The sequence below is a fragment of the Branchiostoma belcheri genome, unplaced genomic scaffold, assembly GCF_001625305.1.
Source record: "Branchiostoma belcheri isolate BF01 breed outbred unplaced genomic scaffold, Haploidv18h27 scaffold43, whole genome shotgun sequence".
In the NCBI taxonomy this organism is placed as follows: Eukaryota; Metazoa; Chordata; class Leptocardii; order Amphioxiformes; family Branchiostomatidae; genus Branchiostoma; species Branchiostoma belcheri.
The window spans coordinates 345,084-369,404 of record NW_017804054.1 but is presented as its reverse complement, the minus strand read 5'-3'; the positions used below and the strand labels follow the sequence as shown (position 1 = coordinate 369,404).

Genomic DNA, 24,321 nt, shown 5'->3' with positions numbered 1-24,321 from the left:
TCTGTAGCCTGGAAACACAGGTGGTGTTGGTGACGACTGTTGCATCATTGTTCAATGCTCGTATCATGTTTGAGCAAGCACTTAAATCTCCTTGGTTTGATGAGACAACTTTTGTTTGAAGTGTTTAAGGAATGAATTTTATGCATTGTGGCATCAATATTAGTTTATGTTCTTTCAATGTCATGTTATGTGCATAAACCTCTGTTGTCACGAAAGGTAACATTTTTCTTACCCTGACTTGGACCAGAGAGGAGAACAGATTGGCATCCTCTGAAACACCTGGTCAAAGAGATTGACAATATTTCAAAATCAATGGTATCAACATACTGAAGAATTGTACACATAGGCTATTATATTAAACTGTAAGCAATACAGTGAATAAAAACAATAATTATTACCATACCATGACTAGAACATGAGATATCCTACAGAGTGCTAGGAGGCCTGTAGTCTAAACGTTTATTTATTTTGCAAATACCTACAAACATTCCAAAGATCATAAAGAACCATTCACAACTTTTTTAAGTTATGCTGTTCACAGACAGCTATACAGACATAACCTCTGCAAAGATAATAAAGCAAACCTACCAGTGACATAGGTAGGTGCATCAAACGTTGGAGTGTTGTCATTCACATCCTGAACATCAACCTGAACCAGTGCAGTATTATCTGAAAAGTGGAAAAGGAAGATTAAACAAAAATCACTTCAGACAACACCAGGTCCTGTTATTTGTTGAAGTTAGCTCCTTGGTAAGGGTTGTGAATTATACTCCACAACTGCTAGGTGGTGCAAGCACCATGACATATGAAAATATTCTATAGACAGTCGTGCTTGTGTCGTATCAAGTTGATGCTGTGATTACCAAAGAGGCTGTCTTAGTCATTCTGTCACAGCCTGCTTGAAAATCATACAACTTCAAAATATACAGTTTGTTTTGTCACTGCTTGAAAATCATACAAGATCAAAATCGAATGACAAACTACAATGAATGTGACCATTGCCACTGGCAACATGATTAGGACAACTTGAAGGTAGACTTCATGCCTACACGCCTCATAACCTTGTTACAGCCAGAAGCCACTATTTTTGCCGCCAGAAGCTGCCAAGCATTAGGCCCCAGGCTTGCATTTGGTTTCAGGCTAGTTTCACCAAAACTTAACCATGTAAACTTGCCTGAGAACCACCTGACTGTTTTGCATACTCCTCACGTGAGAGATGAGTATGTGAGTCTGATTGGTTAAGACTTAATTGGATTACCAAATGATATGATGCAGCAACCAGCAATTTAGGGATGTCATTGACCCTATTTAGGACCTGTGGGTATGGGACCATACCAGTACCATATAACTCTGGACATATAGCTAGTGACAATATGCCGTTGGGAAGTGGTGGTCCTCTCAATGACATCCCTAAGCACTGCACTGTTAGCCTACTCGAACCTGCAAGCTGGCGTTTTTTCCTACGGCCTGTGGTACCAGAGGATCCTGAGGGGGCCACTTGTACGGTCAGCAGGTACTGTCGGATATCCTCATAGTCCAGCGCACGAGTGGTCTCCAGGATGAGGGGGTCATTCAGGTTGGCAGGACGGACTATCCTGAAGTAGCCTGTGGTGTCTGCAGAGGCTGGGCAGGGAAAACAATGAAATTTCCATAAAGATAACCATCATAGACTCGGAAAATCAAAGAGGAAGTGTGGTTGAAGATCCCAGAAATGTTACTTCATTTCCCGTCATCAATTTCCTGGTACTAGTATATGCATGTCTGTTGCCATAAGGGAGTTACCGGGAAAGGCAATTTGGCAGAATTAACAAGAAATTTGCAGTTGATCAATAAAAACAAGAATTTCACAAAAACCCTGAATATTTTGCAGAGGTATGACATGTTTGATTCCTTGTTTCTGTAAGAATCAAATATTATAATAACTGTTGACTCCAACATTTACCGAAATTCTACAATTTCTACACTGATAACATGCCTGTTCTTAATGCATTAGTTATTCAAGTAAGTGTAAGTTTCTTTCAGGTTTTCTGACAAGCTTACTTGGAGGGGTTGTTTGGGAAGAAACAATTGTGTAGTCCACATTGCTCCTGCTCGGTGAGATGTCTATGCCCCTGGTGAAAGCCACAATGGTCCCAGCTGCTGCATTTTCTCCCACTGTCCCTCTGTATTATAAAAACAAGTATGCGTCAAAGTTGACAGGACTTGACATTGAAACTGTGGTCTAGAAATGGAATGACAGACAACAATTTTTTATCCTCACAGTGGGTGAGAAGTCTGCAAACATAAAGTCTACAAAGACTGCAAATATAAAAGTATCATAAATACATCACAATTTACAGAGTACTGCAGTATGACTTACGTGTATTGGCTCTGTGTGAAGGACACAGCATTAGCCGACCCTCGCTCAGTGACTTCAATCGTGACTGTGCCAGTGGAGCTCATCACTGGTGGACCCTCATCACTGACTCGAACCAACAACTAGAACAACAAAACCACTCGTTCAAAATTTGACAAACAATCAAGCAAACTTTATTCACATGGAATTTTGTATGCCAACGACTGCAAGGATTGCCTATCTTACTGGTATATATGCATTTAGATTTACAAATGTCATCACACAGTATACATGTATGACTGTTATACATTTGTTGTCATGTATGGATGATTTGGACTGAGGAGGAAGTACAATGTGGGTGCATGTATATGCCTTTCCAAGGGAAAGATATTTGTGAAATGCTAGAGATTTGAAACCAGAATCTTCAGATCTTAAGTCAACATTTCTAAAACCACAATACCACCCTTAGTATAGGATAAGATCACACTAAGATATTGTTTGACTGATTGTCAAAAAAAGCTCTGAGGTCTTACCGGGAATTGATTGATGTTGGCATAGTCGCTGGCCAGGTTCCTTCTGGTGACAACATCACCCGTCATCGGGTCAACAGCAAACATGGCAGCTGCTGCATCTGAGTTCTGCACGGCTGGGTCTGTGTAGGTGCTGTAGGCGAACTGCGGTTGCTACAGGAAAATATGATACCAAATAAAATCAAATTATTTCAACCCTTCATCATTCACAGATTGAACAAGAAATCAGATATTTCAGACTTCCGGGAAGTAATTCTGGTTTTCATGACCTTCAAGTTAATCACATTCCCTGTGTCTGACCTTTTGACCTCCTGTCATTCTGCCTGTCAATCTTCCCCCACCCATGTACTGTAAACTTACTCTGTACTAGTACATGTATGCAAAAACACTCAAACCCACAGCTCAAAAAATACTTCTGTACTCAGAAGTTAGTGCATGCCATAGACCTTTCTTGGATCTGAGATGGTAAAATCTTGTTAAACATGAAAACCATGCAATGCTTATGTGAGTCCAAGTTTCACAATGTGTTGTGTGGTGTTAACCCTCTCCCTGCTAAGCACTCATCCATGCACCAAACATGTATCCAAATGCAGCAGGGAGAGGGTTAAACTTGCCTCACGCCTCACTCTCAAACATGCCTTCGTGCAAGCATGCACATATCCATTGAAGACAACACTCGTGCCACAAAACATTCTCAAACAGACATTGTCATACATTACAGTTTATGTAATCATTTGGTGTGCTTTTTTTTTGCTTTTTTTTTGTTTCAAAAAAAGCTGAGCATGTAAACAAGGGTGCCTAAGCAATTGTATTTTATGATTGCTGTATTCAAAATTCATAAGTTAAAAGAATAGACTTTTTATGCTGTGTGAATGGTGTGCTCAGCACCAAGGACAGGTCCCTTCAGCTGTGTGAATGGTGTGTTCAGCTCAAAGGACAGGTCCTTCAGGTGTGTGAATGGTGTATTCAGCACCAAGGACAGGGCCCTGAAGTTGTGTGAATGGTGTGTTCAGCACCAAGGACAGGTCCCTGAAGTTGTGTGAATGGTGTGTTCAGCACCAAGGACAGGTCCCTTTAGCTGTGTGAATGGTGCATTCAGCACCAAGGACAGGGCCCTGAAGTTGTGTGAATGGTGTGTTCAGCACCAAGGACAGGTCCCTTTACCTGTGTGAATGGCCTGTTCAGCAGCATTGCATAGTGCCTTTTTTTTTTTTTCTAAAATTTGTACATATGCTTAGGCACCACTGGTCAATGCCAACCAGTTCTGATTATGACTTGTGTGTTCTGTGACTCAAAAGAAGGCACAAGATCAGCCAGTTGCCATGCAAAATTCCATGCATGACATTCCTGTAGCAAGTCACAAGTTGTGGAAGGCCACATTTGTACTTACAGCCCAGAACTGATTTGGAAGTGAGGAAAAAACACATGTGGTTTGTTAGTGTCATATATTCCCTTTAAATGTGTTCCTATATGATATATTCTACACTATTGTCTACACTGCCATGTGCCTAGTTTCTACATCAATACTCACTTTTATAGCGTCAGCTGAATTGTTTTGCTTTGATATAAAGAAATATCACCATATGGATGAGAAGATATGTATATACAACACTGAATGATTGTATAACTTGCTACTACAGTGCAACCATTGTTGTACTATTTGTTTTTTTAAATTAAGATAGCTTTAGAATATCAGAATTAAGTTCTGAAGACAGGCAGTAAGGTTTGTAATGCATTTTACTAGTCATACATTCTACGTTGTCTAATATTGTGCACAAATTTTTTTCTGTGCTCCTAAATTTTTGGGCTAGGCTTGGTGTACCTATTCCCTGAAATAAATTTTGAGCCTTGCTACTAACAAAAGTGAAATTTCATGCTCAAGATCAAATAAGGAGACTTGCAGTTAAGTTGGAATCTACTGCCACCTAAGTGATTGTTCATCAAAACTCCTGCTTGTCTATGTGTGGATGAATCAGGAAGACTGAGTGAAAAGTACCGGATTGTCTGCATCAGTGGCTGACAGCTGACCTATAGATGTACCAATAGCAACATCCTCTCTTACTGAGAAACTGTACGGAGTTCCCTCAAAGGTTGGTGGGAAGTCATTCTTGTCCTGGATGCAAATAAAGTATAGACATTAATAAATTACTACTGCACAAAAAGAGACCATAATAATTCATCTCCTATTTTAACACTGACTTTCAAATGATTCAAAATTGATTCAATTATACTTATTGTTATAATTGAAGCTATTTGAAGAAAGAAGGAGAGACACAACCCCACAACTCAGCCAGCCAAACAATACTGCAGCTGAAAGTAATAAAAAATCACATTGGGACCGAGATTGGGCGCACCTGAATATTGACAGTGACAGTTGCTGTAGATGTCCTGCTGCTGAGATGGGGTGCAGCCTGGGCTGTGTCCTCTGCCAGGATGACCACAGTGTACCGAGGAGGGGTAACATTTTCAAAATCCAGTGGGCCTGGGGGGGAAACATTCCAATGATGTTACAGAGTCTAACAACACACCTCTGGAGATGTTACAACAAGTAAATTGATTAGATCTTTGTAATCTGTTTTAGACTATTGCATGCAATTTCAACATCATAACCTGTACATGTAGTACCCACCTGTATTGGACAGGACATCTATCAACAAAACTGTACATGTACTCACCTGTAGTCGACAGGACACCTGTAAACACACCTGTACATGTACCCACCTGTAGTGGACAGGACACCTGTAAACACACCTGTACAAGTACCCACCTGTAGTGGCCTGTAGTAGACAGGGCACCTGTAAACACACCTGTACATATATGTACTCACCTGTAGTGGCCTGTAGTGGACAGGACACCTGTAAACACACCTGTACATGTACCCACCTGTAGCGGACAGGACACCTGTAAACACACATGTACGTGTACATGTATGTACCCACCTGTAGTGGACAGGACTCCCGTGATCTCATTCACAGTGAACAGAGTCTCTCCAGTATTTGGTGTGACACTATCTCTGCTGTACCGCACAGTGGCTCCAACATCAGGATCGGCAGCCTAAAAAATGGTGACATCAATAGTTTAAACATCTAAGAGCTACACTGCTGAACTATTCATTGTTAGTTTAATCCTTCATTCACTTCTTCAAATATGGTTGAAATTGAATTACATGTTAATTTTCCATGTTAAGATCAGGTTGGAATGTGTATCCCATTATCATACAGCTGCATTTTCTAATCATTTTCAACAATTAGTATCATTACTTACTTTTTCCTACTTTAATACCCATGTAACTTGTAAGTTCATGTAGATGGTTCAAGGTCAAGAGTTGTTTGTACCTCAAGGTCAATGATGGCCATGGCTTGTTCATTCTCATCTACATTCACAATGTACTCAGCGTTGGGTGGGCTCAGCGGACGCCGGGCAAACTCGTTATCCTGGAACACTGGGGGCTTGTTGTTGACATCAGTCAATCTGTTGTTTGTCAACAAATGAATAATTAGATTCGTATCCTGTATGCATAATTTATGCATTTATTGTACAACAAAGTTCATGAGATGGATTCCAAGGGTTTTACCAGTCTTGTAGATACTTGGGAAAACAAAAACCTCAAAACAGCCTTTATTTCAGCACTAAGGAGAGATAGCATATTCTGTATCAGCCTTGGAAAACATGTACACATACATTTCTTATGGGAACTTTCTTACACAGAGCCATATTTTAACATATTTAAGGACATGCCTGCTCAGATACTGTTTCTACGAAATGTTCCTTGAACACTTTGGACTTGTGCCTCATGTTAATAGCACAATCACATTTGTAGCAGGTCGTCAAAAGATTTTGATGCCAGAGAATTTTGAAGCTGGCTGTTGCAAAACAATCACTGACAAGGATCTAGGACAGCCCTTTATAACAAGACGGCTGCATTTTGCAGGACTCGTGTTACCCAGACGTTACTCACTGGATGGTAAGATCCAGTAATGCTATGCGTCCCCCGGAGTCCATTGCCTGTACAGTGACCGGGATCTCCCTCTGGTCATCCCGGTCCAGTGGTCCTCTCCTCGTGATCTGACCTGTGGTTGGGTTGATGGCAAACCTGTCCCAGGGAAAAGGAAGTCATGAAAAGTTTTTTAGAGCAGCTGAAGCCCCCTTGCCACTAGACAGCAATTGTTGAACGACCATTGAGCAAATGAAACTGTATGTGTGACCCCTGATTTCATGATGTAAAATATGATGCATAGAGCATACAGTGCTTTGTCAAAGTCGTCTCTGTTTAAATTGATGTGGTACTATTTAAGCAATTGAAAAACAATGCAGCAATTTCCTGAAAACATCTAAAAAATTGAGTGCAATTTTTTGTCCACCTACATTATTCTAACCTTTAGATAGAGATGGAGCTCATAAACTTCATAACAGGAGTTGAGTGGAGAGTGTTAGAAAGTATTTGATTTTGAAAACATTACACATTAAAATGAAGTAACTGTTGTAAGCAGAGATACTAACTTGTCCCCTCCTCTGAGCAGACTGTAGGTGATACCAGAACCAGCTCCATCTGGGTCTGTAGCCTGTTCAAGAACAAGTAATATTTATATGGTTCATGCTATAACAATTATGACTTGCAGTAATCATGATACAATAGAACCACCAGTAAAAATGGGTTGACAGTGATCTCAGACCAGTTATTCTCAATGAACTCAATGAATAGTTGAGGATAACTCTTGATTTGGATTGCATTCATAAATTAGAATGTTCATTTCAAAGGATTGCAATTGTCTGTCAATCACATGCCATATTTAAAACCCTACCAACAAGCTGGGACTAGAGTCCAGAACCTACTGATCCATAAGTTCCTGATAGCGTGAACCCACCTGAACAGATTGTACGGGATCTCCATTCTGCCCTCCCTCTGCGACCTCGATGGGCTGGTTGGGATTGGCTGGAGCGGTGAAGGTCGGGGAGTTGTCATTCCCGTTGGTCAGGTCAATCTGTACTGTGGCAGTGGCCGTGGTGGCAGGAGACCCATTCTGTGTTTCAATGGATTAAACATCATATTGAATGAATGGATGAATGAATGAATGAATGAATGAATGGATCATCATCATCATCTAGTCATGAGAAACTCAATGATTCAAGTATCTAAAGTTAGGAAATTAATTTACTACAAAACTCAGAATCTGTATCTCTGATAAAGAACCCATTACTTACATCAGTAGCCAAGACTTGAAGAGTGTAAGACGGGGTCCTCTCGTAGTCCAGAGTATTCCGAACTGAGATCTCACCACTACAGACAGGAAATAGGTTACAGATTAGTTCTTTGTATGATTTTCAACTTTAGTACTTACATTAATCATTAAATTTGGAAATGTGAGATCTTGGATTTGAAGTAGAAAATAAACTGGAGAACAGTTACGTGTTCTGATTGATCTGGAAGTCGTTGTCTGTGTTTCCTGTCCCCAGGCTGTAGGTCAGGATGTTACCGTCTGGGTCGCTTGCCTGAAACATTTTCAACAGTTAGATTAACAAATGTATTTGATGTAATATTGATTTAATATTAATAACAATTAAAACGTTCTGGGACTCACAATTTAATTTGTGAACATTTCAACACATGTATGTGTACATATAGGATATGATTTTTATGTGTTTTCTTTAGGTTATGTTCCTGTACTGTTTAGCTATAAATCTTAGTTTAGTAATACATGATGATAATATTAATAAATCAATGTTTTATGAGTCTTTGACTCATGCCTCTGTTATTATTCAATAAGAGAGCAATTCTGTGAAGTAAACCAGTAGATATTATAAGCTCATCTTACCGTGACCGTAGTGACAGGGCCATTGACTGGTGCCTCCTCCCCCAGCCTGGTGGTGTACTGTGTCAGGGGGAAGGTGGGCTGGTTGTTCTGTGTCCCTGTCACTGTGATGTCCACGTATCCCTGACGTTCACTGCAAGCAGGAGAAACACACAGGAACTGTCAATCTTTTAACTCTTTAACAGCCCAGTGTCTCTCATAGGTCAATTTGACTGTGTCATGATCTCTTGGTCCAGAAGTAGGGTTACATGTACTAACTACTAGTAAAACTAACTGGATTATGCACAGTACTGTCTACAGGCAGTACTGTGCATAAAATTGCCAAATCTTATACAAGTGCTTGAAGCAATAAAGTTGCTGACTCATTGTTTACTCACTTCAGCCCATCAGAGCACACAATAACAACAGTGTAGACTCTCCCATCCACAAGCCCGGCCCCTGAGGCCACGGTTATGTCCCCTGTGTTGGGGTTGATGTTGAACAGGTTGGTGACACCGTTGATGACTCGGTCGATGCGGTATGTGAAGGTGGATCCTGTGTCTGTGTCTGAACACTGCGGCGTACCCTGGAACACATTGAAGACTCTGTTCAGTAAATTAGTGCGTATCATCAAATTAATCCCTTCATTCCCAATGCTAACAAGAAGTCTGAGAGTTTGGACTAAATCTGGGAAATATTTTTTGGGTTTTTGTGAATTTATGAGAAGAGCCAAGGAAATTGCATGACATGCTTTTTAAATGAGGACTAGGTAAAAACAGTGCAGGGTTGGAATGTCACTTAATGCGATTCTCAGCTTTCTGAATTCCTCCATGTCAACCTCTAATTCCTACATTCACACAAATGTTTGCGGATGACTTGAATGTGGAGATGTCAGATTTGCAGTTAACTTAACGCTGACTAGTTGTCCATTCTACAGAAGCTGCCTTACCGGAGTCAAGGCTACAGAAGTGCCGTCTGCCACAGGAATGCTGACTGCTCCTGTCAGAGGGTTGGCCGCAGTGCCTGCAGTACCACTGTTAAACACCGGGGTGTTGTCATTGACATCTTGTATGTTGATGGTAACAACAGAGGGATTGCTGGTCTGGGGGTTTGGTCCAGTAGTTTCACGTGCTGTGATCTGTAAGGAAAGAATGAGAGAAAAATTATATTAACAATGATATAAAGCAGAACACCATTCCAGCCAAAATGTATTGTTACACCTAGTAGGTTACACCCCTATGTTCTAATAATGTTCTGACAACTCAACCTATCTTGGGACAACCCTAGTCCCATAATACAGAGTGTAGGGGCATCAGAACATATAAGGGTGTCCCAACATAGGGCGTTCCCATTGTAGTATGATTGACTTACTGTAAGTGTGTACTGGTTTATAGTCTCAGCGTCCAAGGCCCCGTTTGCCAGCACGTACCACTCCCGCGTGCTGCTTCCCTGGGTCACCATGAACTTGTCGTCATTCCCTGCTGGCTGGGTTGTCACCTCTACAGTCACAGCAGGACTGCCATCCTGGACAAATCATTACAGTCAGGGTTGGCCAATCAGGAGCATCCATTTCATAATTTGATTACATGGGGTATCAAAAGCAAAGATTTGTCTCTTCTAACACATGAGGTTGGCACAATGCCTGTATTTCTCCATTTCTGCCTACTGGAGTTGACACACTCAAGCATTTTTAATCAGGCTGAAAACCCTAAATTGTTAAAAGGTTTCTCAAAAATCCCTAAATTAGGATTTCTCATCTCACCTGATCAGTTCTCATAATCACCTGATAAACCACCTTGTTCGGTTTGCTTGCTGAATGGTTTATGAATAGAAACAGGCCGGTGCTTCATGTCATGATTATGCATAATATATACAATCTTGGTGCTGGATACTTTCATACAATGCAACTGTCACAGAATAAATCATTGTTTTACCTGGTGCTTGGTCTATACGGACATGCAGAATGAACAAAAGAAAACATAAAAAAATGTGTTAATGAATTCAAAATGCTTTCAAACATACTAGTAGTATGTTGTGTCACCTGTAAACCAGCAACATTTGGAGGGCTGGAGTTCGCATGCTAATCGTTAACAATATCATGCATGACAAAGCCATCTCCAAAATCAATTTGTACTTAATGCAAAAAGTTGTCATTCAATATTGTGATAAACAATACTCCAGTGAGAAAAAAATCATTTACATTTAAGGAAGAACAAGACAAGAACAAGCATTAGGATATCACAACATGGTGGCAGCAGTGGGATACAAGCTACTTAGGTCACAATCAAAATACCTGATGATGAAGTAGAATGGAAGTTATGTTTATTATATATATCATCTAGCTTGTGTTAACATTGCAATAGAGATACTGTAAACAGCTGACTCAAAATGTTTATGCTGCAATCTTTATATCGAAGTCTTCATCACAGAGTGATACCACAAACTACTTAGGTATTAAACATATAAAATATAAAACATGTAAAATTTAGAAATTAAACTAGACTTTTGACCAATGATAGACCAGCCTTACCAGGACATCTGGATCAGACAACATGATCTTGAGAGGTGTCTGTGCAGATGATGAGCCTCTAACTGTGGTACCGGTGGGGGCGTTCTCAAATACATAGCCTACGTAGTTAGACTCATCAAACGCAGGTCGTTCATTACCAGATGGGTTGACTGTGATCGTCATGTCTGCAGTGGCAAGCCGGAATGGGTTGTCTTCTTGGTATGCCTGCAGCAGGTAATGGGACCATGTCATTGTTATTGTACATTCAACTCATGACACCTTGTGTTTTATGACTGGAGTTGAAATTACGCCCCCTGGCAGAATTGCCTGGGATTTCACCATCTTCCCAGGGAAGATAACCAATTAGATCGTTGACTATTACAAGTATTATATAAACCTCCTTGGTTAGACACTACAATGTACAAACTGGAGGCAGGTTTAATAAAGAAGAAATTCTTACAAAAAATATATCATGCAAGCCCGAGATCCTTGATTTCTTGTTTTCAATGAGCATGGGTGCATGTGAGAAATTAGAACTGTTCCTGGTTTTCTAGTAATATACAATCTGCTATCAGGAATTCATGTATTTGAGTGTAAAAACCCTACCCTTATCTTGAGTATGTAGCTGGCTGCGTCCACCCGGTTGATGGTCTGACGTACAGATACAACTCCAGTGTCCTCATGAATCTGGAATTTGTCTGAATATGTAGATGGACTTCCTGTAAGGGCACAAAATTCAAACTGGTAAGCTAGGTCATAGATGCACAAACATATGGATGAATGTCCAAATGTCAACATTTTTTTAACCAAGTACTATTCAAAGACAATTCAAACTCTTAACTAATGGATAAATTATGAAGACAACTTCCTCACCATCAGCAATGGAATACTTGATGGCTGTTTGGTCAGCTTGTTGAAGGTCTCTGTCCTGATCAAACGCATTCACAGGCTCTGGATTCACATTGGATACTGCTCCACTCTAAAATGAAGACAAAAATGATTGAATAACAGCAGAACTGGATATACATTATAATCATGTTGTCATACGCATAATTATTAATCATTAATTATTTGCTGTAAATTTCATTGGAGATCAAAATGGTCAATCCACATGCTTGGAGGAAGTGAGGTCAAATTGGAGGTCAAAATGATCTCCATGCAGGCTGGGAGGAAGTGCCTCAGCATCAGTGAGAAATTCACAATAACAAACAATAAACCAAGACATTCACAACAACTCTAAACAGCTGTTGTGTTTTGGTGATCCGAGGCTTGGAAAATACAACACAATCTGTACTTACATTCACCCCACTGGTGACTTCCCCAGTGTAGGTGACAGGTTTACAGGGATCAGACAAACTGTCCCTGACACAGGGGTTAAAGGCCGGGGGGAGGTCATCCTCATCCAGGATGTTGATGGTGAAGGTCTGAGTCGCAGTCAACTGAGTTGTTCCCTGGTCCTGAAACCAGAGGAAGATCAGGTGTAACAGGCCAAAACATTTATAGCAAGATGATACCTGGGTATGTTCTGACCAGTGGTACAAGCCAACCTGTTAGAATACATGTGGGGACTAAATCTAGTTGAATTTAATCCTTGGGAACATCTTTTTCTCTTAGATGACAATAATCAAGATATGACCCTGTGTACATCTTACAGTTGTGCATTTTGTATGGTTAGTTTGAAGGAGCATAGGCCATTTTTACCTTCCTCTCTCTTCACTGTTCCTCTTTTTACTTAATTTTAATACTTCTTTTTACATATAATACATTTCATTGTGTCACCATTCATGTTTTTTGCAAGTAAATGATTTGAAAATCTAGATGTGCGTTTAAGACAAGATCCGTGGTGACATCACAAACCTCAGCAGTGACCATCAGCAGATACTGGTGGTCAGTGTTATCTGCTGCTTCATAGTTCACTTGAGTCCTCAGGGTGATGTAGCCTTGAGCTGGCAGGGGGATCTCAAAGAAGTCATCAGCCATCTGGAGGGAGAGACAAGATGATTGTGGTCGTTTGTTAGTCCAGCTTTTTAGTTGTGTTATTGATATGGACTGGCATGTCACAATATGTTACATAAAATGAGGAAAAACATGCCAAAGATCTGTTAAAGCAGTCACACAACATATTTCTTGATCTGCAAACCAAACAAAGATGGTGTAACACTATAACCGACCAAAATATACCCATGTATACAGCGGATGATCATTATCACTCCCGTAGCACTGCTGCCATAGGGGCAACACAACACAAGTCCAGATGATGATACCCTGGGGTTTATTCTCACCAAGGTTATAACATACCTTGTAACGCTAGGAACTGTCATAGCTCAGACACTAGGAGGACCAAGGGTTGATGGGAAGAGTCTGGTTCCAGTCTGGAAGCTGGAAATGCCAGTCCAGGACCAAATGTGTAAAGTACAAGGCAATCTGATATACTTACAGGGTCATTGGGGTTGTTCTGGACAAAAAACTGCACATTGCCACTGGCACCGATGTCTAGATCAGTCGCTTGAGCACGAAGTACGGTCGTACCAACTGCTTGCAACTACAAAAGGTCATAGGGATTATCATAATGAAAGCAACAGATCAAAATACATTTGTTCCTCCAACATCATAACTACAGCATTAGTGCTCAACTCCCATACTCATGTGCTCAGTGCTGAACAGATAACACAGTTATCTATTTCTATTTTATACTACTCCGGTACTCTATTAATTAAAGCCAATCTTAAGTAGCGTATATTGCAAAAACTCCAAGTTTGCAGCTAAAATAAAACAAAGTGAACAAACACAACAAAATCAAGGAACATAAGCTTTTGAGTAAATAAGCATTGAATAAGCCACCAAGTGAACAAAGCAACAGAGGTCACAGGTTTATGAGATGGACAGGCAAGAAGAATATTCTTCTGTGTCTCTTCTATTGTGTAGCTTTCTTATGTTGAACATTTTGAAAAAATGAAGCTGTGCAGCACCAATACATTTTGTTGGACAGCTTTTACCTGTGTGATTGGATCAAGGAAGCCATGCAGTTTGTTAACAGCCAATCTACTGCAGTTTTGCCTGGTCTCACTCTACAGTTCCACCCTGGGTATCATACTACTGTAACAGTTCTACACCTGCATGGCCTGCAACCCTGTACAAGCCACTGTCCACTGGGTAAAATCTACAGAATGCAAGGACATCTAGGAAGTTCATGCAATTCCCTCAAGAGAACTGGGGGATGGAAAGGAAAAAGAACTAGAGTTCCACGATCTCATACCTTCGCCAAATGATGTTAGCCTTTATGAATAAGAAATATACTAATCACCCTGATTATGCAAATAGGATCTTCGATTGCATGAATTATATCAGTCTGTTGATCATATTCTACACCAAAAGATAGTCTTATCTTAACAAAAAATGCCATTATAGCATTTCCTCATAAATTATGCAAATGTGGTCCTTATTTGAATAAGTTATGTTTAATTATGTTCACCTTCACTTAACTTTCAAACACCCCAAGTATGAAATTTCAGGCAGTTACCACTATGCAATTATAACATTTTCTCATTAATTATGCAAATTAAGTCGCCATTTGCATAATCGATATTTGCCTGTGTTTCTCTCGTTCTTAATAACATATGTTACTAAAGCTTAAACTTCCTATCATGGAATGCAGCTGATTTATAGAATTTCCTCATTAATTATGCAAATTACATCAATATTTGCATAATTGTAATATCATTATGTAAAGCATCACTTAAGCTACCTACATACCAAAAATCACGATGATCCATCAATCGGTTCTTGAGTTATCCTCTTTTAAACATTTGTCCTTTAAACCCCCCTGCAGTTCTAGAGCAAGCAACTAGGGGGCTCAAACTCATGTCACTTCATCCCCAGCACAAGAGCTATCTACCATCTAAATTTGGTCACCCTAGCATGTCTGGATCTTGAGATATCAAAACCGGAAGTTCTGCTGCAGTACCATGACAAGCCGCCAGGTGGCCCAAAATCTAATCATTTTGAGGTCTCATCAAGACCTACCCACCTACCAAATATCAAGTCAGTCCATTTAAACCTTCTCAAGTTATCGTGTTTACAGACAGACAGACAGACACACACACGAACGCCTCTGAAAACATAACCTTCTTGGCGAAGGTAACAAGTTGTGAAAACAGTCTGAAGAGTCTGAATTCAGTTGTTTACCACTGGGAAAAGTTCCGTACCTTGTTGAATCTGTTTAAAAGATGGGGAAATTTAAAGTTGACAGAAAAATTCTCTGTGTTTGGCATAGAATGTACACTGTAGGGACTTTGAAACCATTAAAACACAGAAAGGTTAAGACATGTTGCAGAGAAATGTTTTACTTTTAATGGGAAAAGAAGAAAGTTCAACAGATACAGTTGGAAGAGGTTGGTGGAAAAATTGGTCTGGTCTGGCTGAAAACAACAGTCCAGTCCAGTGGAAAACTAGACATTGAAAGAACCTGTAAAAGTGAATGGAAGAGATCCCAGACTATCCTTGCATGCTGTATAATTTTACCCAGTGTGACTCTTAGCTGCTTCTGCTGCAGCTCCATACCTCACTGATAGAGGTCGCTGGTGGACTGGCTGGGATGAAGACAGGTCTGTTGTCATTTATGTCAGACACACTCACTCTGATAGGATGGAAAACCTAGTGGTAGCCAGGAAAGACATTCACAATAAGGAAGAAAAGATTTCCAAATGACCAACAATCTGATGGCTAGTAGTGTAGTCTAGGCATGGCGTTCCAATCTTTGACTACTAAGCTTTGCAAACAAAGCAATGTAGCGACAAATACTTCTTAGAAATTAAATTACTTTGTTTAGGAGGACATGTAGGCCAAAACTGTAAATGGCTTTCCAGGATTTGAAAGTTGGAGCACTGTGCCAGATACTCAAAGACCATCAGACTGTTGCTGCTTGGGGTACACTGACTTATATGATCCCACCTCATATACATCAGCAGTATATGGTTGTTGAAACACAGGACGATTGTCGTTCACATCAGTGATTGAAACTCTGATTGGATGTAAAATCTGAGAAGTACAACCAAGGGAAGAATGCACAGTTGAACTTCAATTTCTTCCATTTACCTTGTTCAGTTTTGAATATCTTATGCGGTATTAGCTAAATGGAAATATTACATATTAGGAACTGTTTTCCAGGTCGACTGGATTTACACTTTTTAAAATTACCTTTTCTACATAATATATCTGACCAAGGTAATTCCTTTCCACCATGTACCTTATTCCCCCACCGCATTTGAAAGAACACAGTGGATTGCAAAAGATCTACTAATGCAGCATCAGCAACACTTCAGATTTAAACAACTAGTGTGTTATAGACATTCTTGAGGATACCTTGATAACACCATTTTGAAGTCTTGGGGTCCCTGGCAGAATAATGACAGTTAATATCAGAATACTGATTCAAAATTGCTTAGAAGCCCTACCAGGCATTGCCTTACCTCATGTCTATTTCTATTTACCCTGCACTTGAGTGTCAGAGAGAACTGCTGAACACCACTAGGACCCTGCAGACAATGCAGAAAAAAACAATTTCATGTAATTTCTTCAATTTGCAAACATCTACCAACCTAACAACTATACATGGTCCTACAAAACCAAGGAATGCCAAGCAACCTAACAAATATCATGACAATCTGTCAATGACTTTTGAAGTTATTCTCAGGCACATGGGCTGGACACATCACCTTCCTGGCAAGGGTATCAAGAAAATACTTACATCTCTCTCCTGCACCGTGACTGCCCCAGCGGCAGACAGCACAAGTTGAAGGTTACCGTTCACTATGGAGGTGCTGGTGGGGTTGAGAAGGCTCGCATCATCACCAGCCTCATGGTTGATGTACTCCAAGGTCAAGTCGTTGATGCTATTAGCCGCGAAGGTCAGCGTATCAATCAGAGTACCTGCAGAAATAAAGTATAATGCCATAAAAGTTCACCTGTGTTCACCTCATCAACTTTGGCCCATAGCATTAAAGTGTAGATGGTGGTACCAGGCTACCACAGTAGTGTCACTAAAATTCTGCACTTCTTGAATAAAGGTCTGGAATAAAACACTTGTTGAGTGTGATATTTTGGCTGAAAATTTTTTGCCCCTTTTTGTTTCATTCTCTTACATTACATTTGAAGTCTGTAGAGAACGTCATACACAAGATATACTTGCTGTGGCCTAACCTGCACACAGTAACACATACCCTGTGGTGATGTTTCATCCACACTCTCAATGATCTCGACAGGTGACTGCCCCAGTTGTGACGTGGACAGGATGTTACACGCATCTGAACAAGTCGGACAAACAAGAGCAGGTGTCAAGGTATGCAACATCATCAACAATGACAATGAACTTAATTGCATATTCACACCTTACATGGGCCAAATGCACTGGTTAGATATGAAAAATAATCAGCATATTTAGTACCAGGTACTTGTGTTTACTGTAAATGATGAAAGTTTGGGAGTGGTTTTCCCAGTATTTCTCAGATATCTTTTACCTCTACTTCTTATCCTACCTTTTGAGGGATTGCTTAGTGCTTAAATTAACAGGGAAATGCACAACAGTCTAGAAACTGCTTAATATGCCCTTGAGATTTTTCTGACTATAATATTAACACACAATGTATTGGTGAGGCAACTGCAATAAGAACGTGTGTGAAAATATTCATACCATAGCATGATAAGTAAAATGGAAGAAATATCATAAGCAGCTTACCATTTTGAGCTGCATCAAGTCCAAGAATGTAAAAGAGGACAGAATGCAACAAGATAAACACCATATACATGTAACCTAATGCCAACCTTATTTGAACAATAGAAAATTGTGATCATAACAAGATGTGTTCTGGTATTCAAAAATTTTAAAAAAATTGTGTAACCGCATAGAATTTTATATTTTCATTTCTCTTCTTTGTCATGTGTCATGTTGTACCACACCCAGTATTTCCCCCCACCCAGTGTGACAATAGTTGCTATGACAGTCACATTGTTCGGTATTAACACTCCTATCTACTCCACCTTAATCTCCCCGGGATAAGTCCTTGGATACACGTTAGTTCAGCGAGCCATGTGTGCTTACCGACGCACGAATGGTTACGTTTCTTTCCGTGCCTAGAAAGATCCTGTCACGCGTAGCCGGCCATGGCCTCCGGGATATTCAAGTTTTGTTTCAAGCTATATAGTGAGGATGTCTCTAGTGTATAGTGGCAGTGAGTGTCACACTACGATAGTTCTAGGAAAAACGAATTTTGAACACTTCAATGAAGTTTAATCCTTGGTTGATAACTCTGGAATTTGGAGTTGGTCGTGAAGAGCAAGGTGGTTGGGAGTTGGTCAGCGTGGTTGCCTACGAGTCTTTAAAAAGTCGATCGTCTACCGAAATTTGAAACATACCGAAAGAGCCAACTGGAGCTAGAACAGCGCTAACCCAGCGCCGACCTTGTCGTAGAAGGGTTCTGAATGTGTGACAGGGACTTCACAGAACATGCACGTTCTCTTCGTAACTGATATGACATTTTGCACTGTCTGTGGCCTACTTTTTTGTTTTTCCATACAAGTAGGTCTTTATTTTTTATCTAAAGATCTGAAGCTTTTAGAGGGTGCTTAATAGCTGGGCGCTTAAAGTGCAGCGACGTCGGACAACAAAATTTTGACTCGTCCATATTTTGGACAAGGACAATTGCTACTACAACGAAGCACACGCACATCAGAAAAAGACGATATGACTTTATGAGTGTCGCAAACGTCAGCCAGGCGAATAGGTAACGGCGCTGGCACATCTAATTTGTCGTAGGCCATTATATTTGTAGATCATTATACGATTTTGATACCGTGGAATTTCCAAGCACGCTCTGACAAACCAACGACTGACAATGACCCAAGGCAGCTTTTCGGCGACAAGACAGCTGGATTTTTACGACGCATGCACGGCTATCTTAGTTTGCAATAGTACGACCGATGTGACCAGGTCCTAAAGTGGCACCTTCAGTAACCAATTAACGCTACATTAGGTACACTAACGTCTGTGTGCGAGTTGTGGCATTCCCCCGGTTGAACGTGTTTCAAGGACATTTCAGCAAATAGATTAGAAATAGTAGCACAGACTCCATTGTCGTTATTCGACTATCCCGAACTCGTACCTTCTCTTCCAACGTTACGATACAATTAGACTTATAAAAAGCGCAGTCTCTATTGTATTTCGAAAACAGGTCATTTCAAGGATCCGCTATATCAGCATATGGATTACTTTTCAATGTCATAAAAAAAAGGTGAAAGTCGCTATTCTTGCAGTCACTGCAGAAAATATCGGAGCGTCCAAACATTGCCTCAGTATGTGTTGAGATTAGATGAATATTTAGAATGCAATCTATGCATTCGACAGTTACTGTTACTGGAACTTGCCAGTCCATAATAACAGAACTAACGTTGGCACTCGTCTCGTACGTAACCTATTTCTATAGCGCCATCTTAACATATTCAGTGTCTACAGCTAGGTTTTATTGTCACTTACCCTGTCCCTGTGCAAAATGCACCGACACAAAAAGAACTCCGAGCGACACGAACATGGACTTTAGGATACTCTCTCCTGCTACCATTGCCTCTGCCCGCCATGTTGTCGTCTGCACCGTGGGAACAGATACAAGCCGTCCCTTCTGCCCCAGGGCCCGGCCTGACCTGGTCTTTCCAGTTTCAGCAGGTGATAGGGACCTGGAGTCTATCGTCCCTGGCCTTTATCTAACGGCTACTTGACTTTTTGGCTTGTTTAGAAGAGATTTCCTCAACGTAAATATTGGCGCAACTCCATTGTCCGGCGCATTCCATACGTGTTGACTCACAGTCAATGCTAAGAGAGGCTCAATTCAAGGCCACGATGGAAGCTTCAGTAACCTCACAGACAATACAGTTTGTAGCTCATTTTTCTAAGAATTCTGCTCTGTATGAATCCCAACCACACCACAAAATGTACTTTCAAATAAACTGCTATGTCGACAAGTTGTCACTAAAGACAGGATTCTTGACGCTTGTGTCAATGTCATTACTTAAGTACCGAATTAAGTGTTCACATTGGCCAGGTGGTCATTTTTTCTACCGTAGTTTCCGTAATGTCATCAATCTCTGTTCCCCGGGTCTAGGAAGCTAGCCTCCACCAGGCCTTCCTAAGGAGTTATGTATAGCTAAGAATTCGACAAAAACAGGATGAATAATTGGCCAGGATTGTAAGCCCGCGGTTAGGGTAAAAATTCGCACTGGAAGCGAAGGCAAATGAAAGTCTACAGTGGAAAAACTCCCGTAGAAAATAATTCTGTTGCAGTCCACTGGAATTTCTCATATATTTTAAAAAGCACAATGGGGCAAATAAAAGGATGATAAACCCCACACCCATGTATTGTTTTGAGTTATATTGGGGTCACGCCCATCATGGTTTTATTTCTTAATTGCATAGCTGTGGGTTATGTTATATAGAACCAGAATGACACGTATACACTTAAGTGACCTTTGTTATACGTTGTGCCGTATACCTATAGATCACTGAGTATATGTTGAGTCTTTGCGAAGACAAAGGCGGGCGCTTTGTACCTCTAACAATACAGACAACCCTCCCCAAGGGTAGTGTTAGCGGCATCAATCAACACAAGACAGGTTTTCACGTGTGGGTAGAAATGCATTCCATCGACTGATTTCAAGAAGATTGCCATATTATAAACACAGAGTAAAGAAATGTGTATATAACTTACAAGGCATATAAAAATTCATTCATCCAATGCCAAAGCATTACATCTTTGATCTAGCGTAGAAAATGAGCACATAGAGAGGGTGAAAGTCTTGTACAGGCGTCTTTTGTGGACTTAAGCCTACCGTCAACTGTTTGTGACATCACAAGGGCGACCAGGACAGCCTGGAGGATAAAAAACGATGTTCGCCTTGTCGAGGCCGCCATCTTTGTCAAGGTGTTCTCGGCCGGTCACAGTGTCAGGATGTCGCCTAAGGGTTTACAAAAGAACAAGTTTTGTTTACAATGTCGTTCACCTGATAGAATCTCGTGAAAATTCACTACAACTCCACACCTCATACCTTTTGTCTAGTACACTAGTGGCACTGTGATGCACCATGGAACAATAGGTGAGTCAGGAGGAATAAAGGGCGGCAACAGAATGTTGGAGAAATATACTATTAATAATTCAAAACATAATTGGCCCCTATTCTTCCCGACATCGTCCTTTCATGATAGCGAAAGGTTGGGGGTCACGACAAAAAAATACCATGATATTGATATACATGTATATTTCATATTTTTTTCTTGTGTTTTCTTTTTTTGTTTTGTTTAGAAATACGGAGAAGAATTTGCAACGACTTTCTTCAGTACAATATGATTACTCAACAAGGTGAATATTCCCTCGGTTACCGATAGTTTTAAGATAGATTCTATCGACAAGTCGTCGTATGCCATCCGTACGTCTGTAGGGACTGGTCACATTCGTCATACGATTGTCGCACGACAATCACACAATCGGAAAACTATAAAGAGCATTCTTGAAACAGTCGTACATGTGTTATACAAATGTACAAATTTCAGATGCCTTGTTACCGAACAGGCCATATCGATCTTTGAATAGACCCTTGTCGGCGCTTGGTTCTGCCACAGCCCGACTAAAAATCGTACGGCATCAATTTGAATCGTACGACGACCTACGATCGACGAATGTGACCAGACCGTAACAACAAACTACTGATAACGACGTGTTGATACTGAACGGTAACACAGCTACAATGGCTTCCAGTACATTACCTATCAATTTTACCCCAGGCAATACAAAGACATGACAGAACAGAAGGGAGTACCTGAGATCTGCGGCTGGCGCGAGGCCTCGTAGACCGTTGTGCTGTCAAAAACTGCAGTTTTCCGACGATGTAAAGAAAAACAACGGCACAGGAAAGGCGACTGGAGAAAAAATCCCGAGAGCTTTTCTCCACCGCGCCCTTTACCTGGCCTTCTTGTAGCCACACCTATGTTATATCTCTGTCTCTATTGCACAGGTATGATGGTACAAAGTGATTCTTTTGTTATGCAAATTGTCACGAAGCTCCTGAGTACTGGTATCAAGGCGGACAATTATGACCGTGGCTGATTCATCGTCACAAAGTGGAAGAAACGACTGTTATCACCGGGGAGTGTGTCAAACGTTCAGAAACGTCACTTCACCTGGTGTTCCATTTGTACAACCTGCCTTTTGGTCACCTACGCCTGAACATCAATCTATATAGCCTGATGTCCATCCATATGTTAACGGCTTATCCTAGCCTGGAATCCAGTCTCCACTGCCGAGTTAGCGAGCGTTGGAAGCGGACTGGATTCCAGGCCAGTTTTAAAGCCCATTAGAGCCTATTGAGAAATGTTACAAAGTAATCAGTTATTTTTCGCCGCCCGTCTCACGCAACGTGAGTATTATAGATAACATGACGTTGCTTTTATACGTGTGATTGTATCTGTAATGCCGTGTCGTGTATGAATACGCCTTTTTAAAAACAGCCCGGTCCCTCAAGTGAAGGTCGTGCTGGTGGGTGAGACAGATGACCCAACCAGTCTGACAGCATAGCATCGCCTTCACCATACATTCATCGACCAAAAAAAACGACCATTGTTAACGTGTAATACTGCAGATAAACATATTTTCGCAGCGACCTAATTTTGCTGTACAGAAGGGGCAAAAGAGGTTTTCGCTTTGTTTTAAGTCCGTGGTTGAAACAGTTCTGCAACAAAGTCGTAATACATTGGGGGCGTCTATTTGCGGTGAAGAGGTCACGGCGAAAACCGCTAAAATAAAACCATGGTGAACATTGTAGGATTTACAGTAGCCTGACCCCTGGCTTAGTTCACGTTCCAGGTGTTCAAGTCTGCATGCTTTATGTTAGACGTTACCAAAATTCATTATAATTGTTCTTTTAACTTCTAAGATGTAGTATTTTTCATGCCTGTATTTCAATGAAAGACAAAAAGACCTTTGTTCATCCCAGACACTTGGTGAAACCTTTAAGTTATCCTGGCAGAATTGTTCGTGGTGCACTTTGTTGGCCCCATGTCTCCGTGAATAACGCGAACATAGAAATGACGAGGACACTTACAGTACTATAACTTGGTATAAAACATGCCATCTAGCGGCCGCGTTTGGAACATCATGACTACCGATAGACACAGGGACATCCGTCATCCAGCTGATGGCTAAAATTGTCTCCAATGGCCGTGGCGACCTGGAAGACGTGACAATACAGACTCACACCGTAAATCATGCTAACAAATGGGCACCTCCTGGTGATAGGGATCAGTCTAGCCCAGACCGTACAAAATCTCTGGCACAACAACCGACCGCTTTGTCAGGGCTCGGATTAGTCCATGGATTCTGGACTAGAAGTTTGCGTCTCCTAGACTCTGAAAAAACACAGAGTAAACACTTGTGCCGGCAGAATTATCTGTGTGCAAACAGACTTTCAATTACACATGATTTAGACTTCATTCTAAACGGACTGCCCGATTCTCTTCTTGTGCGACACAGAAGCGTGACGAAAAAGTTGCGGTCACAATTGATTAGTCTGACGTGTTAACAGCCGTTGTCATAGCGACAACGACAGCGCGCAAAGGTCTCCTTCGCATGAAATCTTATGATAATGAAAGACGCAAAAGCCGAATTCTTCTCTCCCGACGTTTTGTTAACGTTGACATAGCAGTATTCTGTCTTTGCTAAACAAATATCATATTACAATAGGGTCCCTTGTCCCCCGACAGCCTGCGTTGTTGGTGAATTAAGTACGGTTTGGGTGAATTTGACTACACAAATAACTTGTCTCTACAGATAAGTTTGAATGTGAACGTACACTTCGTTTTTGTCACGACTTTTATTCCCCTACCGCGTTAGTCTGGGGGCTAAGACTGTCCCCTGCGGAACAAATCCGTCTGACAAAGTCTCAGTCGCACAAGGACGGGGCCGAGTACAGTTTTATTCAGGGCTTCCCGGAGGGGGTTCTTGACCCTACCTTTTTCTTCAACTATCTGGGTGAGTTGGCTTTCTAAGTGACCCTGCGTGGTGGTCTCCCACGGCTACGTTATGCAGACGGATAATCAACCATCAGTGTCACCACAAGGAATAA

At 41.0% G+C, this 24,321-nt stretch overlaps 1 pseudogene; it reads right to left on the bottom strand.

The window, feature by feature from the left end:
• Window positions 1–1,460: 1,460 nt before the first annotated feature.
• LOC109478200 lies at window positions 1,461–22,438 on the bottom strand (annotated as a pseudogene).
• Between the last annotated feature and the right edge of the window lie 1,883 nt (window positions 22,439–24,321).